The 5,632-nt window shown below is 43.5% G+C and overlaps 1 protein-coding gene across 1 annotated transcript in view; it reads left to right on the forward strand.

Annotated features, from left to right (window-relative positions):
• Positions 1-5,632, forward strand: part of EXOC6 (exocyst complex component 6) — a 142,995-nt gene that overhangs the window by 44,231 nt on the left and 93,132 nt on the right.

A 5,632-nucleotide genomic window follows, 5' to 3' on the forward strand; every position in this document is an offset into this window, starting at 1 on the left:
AAGCTAGCAGAGAGCAGATTTAGACTGGACATTAGGAAGAACTTCTTCACAGTTAGAGTGGCCAAAGTCTGGAATGGGCTCCCAAGGGAGGTGGTGCTCTCCCCTACCCTGGGGGTCTTCAAGAGGAGGTTAGATAGGCATCTAGCTGGGGTCATCTAAACCCAGCATTCTTTCCTGCCATGCAGGGGGTCGGACTTGATGATCTATTGAGGTCCCTTCCGACCCTAACTTCTATGAATCTATTAATGGCTGACTGTCATGATGCCCCACCCCTTGTGGCAGTTCTCCTGGCCAATCAGTGGCAAGGGACAGGGGCAGCAGCCATCTGGAGTTCCGCTTTGTGCCGACAGCCCCCAACAGCCAGGCTGCGTCACCATGAGGACTGCTGGCTCCCTCTGGGGAGCCAGAATTTTATTTTCAGTAAATTGTTTTTTTCATGGATTTCATGGCCATTTCCTCATTTAGCAGGAAATGCCAGATTTCACAATTTTGGGAGGTTCCTAACTATAGCAGAAGTATTGTCCTTGTCTACCTACCTTTCCCCTTTTGCTCACATGGAAACATTTCTAAGTAGGCTTGCAGACTCTTTATGCTCAAAGCTAGCAGGCATGGCTGAGAGAGTAGGCTTGGGATCAGGTTCCCCATTAGCCTGTAGTGGCAGCTCACCTACTTTGCATTTGAGAATGCAGTCTAATAAACGCTCAGCACTTTTCATCCTACAATTCCATGCTACAGTTCCACTCCATCTGTACTTTCTTGTCCAGGTCTCCTGTTTTTCTGCACTGCATGTTAGCCTATGCTATTTTTGTACACTTTTGCAAATCTTCCTCCTATGCCAGCAGTTATCCAGCAGCTGATACTAATCTAAAAAAGCTGTGCTGTGATGAAGAAAAGGCCATAATTTGGGAAAATGTATCCAAGATGATATTTTATGTTTAGTGGACAGGAAAGACATGGAGAGGTAGAGCAATTAGTTTGGTGTGTAAATCACTGCATTTTGCACAGTGAGTACCTTAATGACATATTTTTTGCTGCTAAATGCTGTTTCCTTCTACCTTTACATCTGTCTACCTGGGTTATATATTAGACTGTTATTCCTATGCCACTGGCCAGACTGCAGCTCTGTACTAAAGAAATGTGAATGAGTGAGTGAATTCATACAGTGGCCCAGTTTAATGCACTGATAAGCACCATACATTATGCCACCAAAACCCATTTGGGTGCATACGCTAGTGTAGCATCATTGTAGATAGTGTTATGTGAGTCTTAGAGGGACACTCGAGTTGTGGTAAGCTATCCTCAGCTAAACTACAGTGAAGACATACCATGGTGGAATCTGCAATTGAATTCAAACTGCTGACCTAAATTTAAACCCAAGTTGCCTAATTTGAACTGTTGCTTTAAATTGAGTTGTATTACACAACCCAAGAGCTGAGTGTTTTTTTTCTTTTTCTCTTTTTTTTTTAATGTAGCTATAAACTGAGTTTTTGTTAAAACTTAATTAAGTATAAGTTAAGGAAAAATCTTTATAAAATACCTTTCTAATGGAAAATAAGTCAAATATTCCATTTCATAATTTCATAGTAGCTAGGGTCAGGAGGGACCTGAACAGATCAGCTAGCCTGACCCCCTGCCACAGGCAGGAATGAATGCTGGGTTCACAAGACCCCAGACAGGTGATCATCCAACCTCCTCTTGAATTTACCCAAGGTAGGGGCGAGGACCACTTCCCTAGGAAGCTGGTTCCAGATTCTGGCCACCCTAACTGTAAAATATTGCCTTCTGATCTCTAACCTAAACCTATTCTCCATCAGCTTATTACCATTGTTCCTCATCACCCCAGGTGGTGCTGGGGAGATCAGAGCTCTTTCTATTTGCTGATGATCTCCCCTGATGAGTTTGTAGGCAGCCACCAGGTCCCCCCTCGGCCTCCTCTTGCCGAGGCTGAATAGGTTCAGGTCCCTCAGTCTCTCCTCATAGGGCCTGTCCTGCTGCCCTCCTCTGAACTCTCTCCAGGCTGGCTACATCCTTTTTAAAGTGCGGTGCCCAGTACTGGACGCAGTACTCCAATTGCGGTCTGACCAGTGTTGTATAGAGGGGGAATATCACCTCTCTGGACTGGCTTGAGATGCATCTTTGGATGCATGACAAGGTGTGACGGCCTTATGGTCTGGCATTGGCAGCTCATGTTCATCTTGGAGTCAATAATGACTCCAAAATCCCTTTCCGCCTCTGTGCTTTCAAGAGGGGAACTCCCCAGCCTGTATGTATGCTGTGGATTCCTTCTCCCAAGGTGCAGCACCCTACATTTGTCTACCTTAAAACCCATCCTATTCTCATCTGCCCACTTTTGTAGTCTGTCTAAATCTAGTTGCAGCCTCTCTCTCCCTACAAGTGTGTCTACCTCGCCCCACATCTTAGTGTCATCAACAAACTTGGACAACGTGCTTTCAACCCCCTTGTCGAAGTCACTGATGAAGATGTTAAACAGTGCAGGCCCGAGGACCGAGCCCTGGGGGACCCCATTGCTCACATCTCGCCAGGCTGAGTACGACCCGTCCACCACTACTCTCTGGGTGCGCCTCGTCAGCTAATTTTTTACCCATCCAACTGTGTAGGTAGTTGTCCAATTTCATTGTCCCTGCTACCCTTAAAAAAACTCAGCTTGGTTTTCATTGCATTGAATAACATCTGTAGATTAGTCCTGAAGGCTGAAATCTGGGAGCTATTCACAGCTGGTCATTAACATACTCAATGTTAACAAATGTAAATGATTCTCCTTCACACATTCTTAACTGATACTGTTTATAATTTACACTTACTAATGAGTACATGTTGACCTCCTGTAGCTAAATAGTAAGTTATTAAACACACAAGTTACTCTTTCCTAACTGCTGTGTTAATAAACATGTCCAAAATCTAAAAATAACAGAATTTTTGCATCACTATTGAAAATAAGCTAGTGGGTAATTGGGTAGGTAAATGGGGTGCTTTGTTAGAGAGGTTGTAGAAGACTCACTTTTTATTAACTCAGATCAAAACTGTTTCTTTGCATGTCAATTATGATATTTATTCCTGAAAATGTAAGCATGAGAGGCACCTTGGATATCTGTTTGATAGATATTGCACCCAGGCCAGGGATTCATGGTTATATCTGTTTTTATTATTGTCTCCAGTTGTTGCTCTTTTTGCTGCTTTTGTTGCTCTTATTTTTGTCACCGGTTGTATTTAGTAGTATCAGACTGTTAATCAAGGCTATAAGAAGACATTTTATCATTGAATTATCTATTTGGAGCACTAGGTTTAGATGTGGTTCTATTGGTGGTGGCAGATCATTGATGAGAACACTAAAAAGTTAAGAATGTGCTTATATCTCCACGATTAGTAAAACTGCAACTCTGAGGTGTGGTCTGTGCTTAATTTTTGCTGGATTGTGGAAAGTCCTAACCAACATAGCTATATGGGGGGGAAAAGTGCTTGAATCTTGGGATGTAAATCCTAAACTCTAAGGGTGCCTATACATGAGCCAGGAGGCTTCTCTGACATGCTGTAATTACAGCGCATCAGAGCAGACTTGATTAATTGAATCTGCTGGAGTGTGGTAATAACAGTGCTCCAGCCAGCCTCTGCGTCTCGTGTTTCAGCATCCCCACTCTTCAGAATGGCAGCTAAAGCTTGTTTGATGAGCATTAGGTAAAGTGCCCCCACTATTGGGGGGATGCTGATACACAAGATGCAGCTGAATCCAGCACACAAGATTGGGCTGGTATGTCAGATTCACTGGCGATACATAGGGGGTGCACACGGGTGCATGTACACCCCCTGAGCATGGCGGTGCACCCTCACCTGCGGGGTGTATTTGGGTGCACCATCGCCACTGACACCACCAGTGACATCTGCGAGCAGTCAGTGATCGCCACTGATGCTGCTGGCGGTGTCTGCGGTGGTTACCAACCCCTGGTGCTCACCCCTCTCCCCACCCCACCACCGACAGCGCCAGCAGCATCTGCAGGGGCTCCCCGCTTACTGCTCCTGTGCTCCTGCCACCGTGCCCCCTCAGCCGCTGGGGTACACATCATTCATGGTCAAATTACACCCACAAACTGACCCAGCACACCAGCCTCATGTTGGATCCGGTGAATGGACTGCCCCCCACCTCCTCCCCTCAGGATCTGGCCCACAGACTGGCCCTATGCCATGGGGCCAGAAGGTTGAGCAATGCTGGTCCTACAGTATTTAATTAAACTGTGGAATTGTGGCCACAGAATGTTACTGCAGATACCACTTAGGAAGAGTGAGGTGTGTGGGATGTTGCAATGAATTATGAATTATAACAGTTGGGTTATTTTCAATGATATTAGCGACAATAACAGCATTTATAATATTGACATGAATGTTGCTATCTATTATTATTTATAATAATTTATAACATTGATATTTATTAATGATCAATATATCAGTTATATTACACAATATGAATGGTCAGCTATAGTAGTAGGAATTATAATAGACAATCCTGACAAAAAGGCACCATCGGGTTTTAAGGCAGTGTTTTCCTTGAGAGATTAGGATGAGAGATGTTTGCGGGGGGACAAGTTTTCCCACATCTGCCAAGTGGTAGGTTCCTTGCACCAGCCTCTGTAGTGTTTGGTACTGGCCTCTGCTGTATGGGATGTTTGGTCTGATTTGGTTGGGAAATTCCTAGTTTCCTTTTCGTTAAAAAACTTAATCAATGATGACAGTACTAATGAAGATCGCTTCTGTCCCCCAGGCATTTTTTAGACCAGTTTTTCATTTCCAGTCTAGTGGAATGATCCAGTCTAGCAATGATCTTGGAAAAACCTGAAACAGCTCTTGAAGAAAAAACTTGATTGTAATGATCTGCTAATAGAAATCCCAACTAATCACCTTGTTTTAAAGTTAGGTTAATGTCCTGATGCCTTCAGAGTTAATGTCCTGATGCCTTCAAAGTATTAACGAGGGTGTTAGAGGAATACTGTACTTTTGTCCTTGTCCTGAAGACATATTCAGACATGGACGTACAAAGAACTCATGACAGAGTAAAAGGAGGGGGAAGACTTTCCATACTGTTCTGTAGTAACTGCCTGATTGCACGCTCTTACCCCCTGGCAAATGGAAACTAAGCTAGAGTAACTTCCCCTCTTTCATTGGGGGGCTGTACTTAATTGGGGTAAGGATGGGCATGTAAGCCATTATTGAAGAGCAGTGGATGCACGACCCTCACCCCATTTTGTGCTACAAGAAATAATTAATATGGTCATGCTCTTAGTTGCTCTAATTATACTGAAACTTGGAGTGAATTTTCTTTAAGTATTTAATCAAGTCAATACATATCATTTATATAGACTTTGTAAAATATGGAGATATTTCCTTAGCTCTCACTTGCTTCTGAAAACCACATCTTGCCTTCATGTGACAGTGAGGAAGACACCTGATTTCTTCATTTCTACAAGTGAGATTTTTATGAGGAGAACAACAGGTTATCTATCTATTAATGGGATCGTGTGGCCTGAACTTTCAATACCACATAATACAAAGTTAACCAATGCTTTTTCTCTTAGTGGCTGGGAAGCAGTGTTCCCAGAAGCTTAGAAAGCTATAGGGCAGGAAT

The sequence above is a fragment of the Alligator sinensis genome, unplaced genomic scaffold (genome assembly GCF_000455745.1).
Source record: "Alligator sinensis unplaced genomic scaffold, ASM45574v1 scaffold472_2, whole genome shotgun sequence".
NCBI lineage: Eukaryota > Metazoa > Chordata > Crocodylia > Alligatoridae > Alligator > Alligator sinensis.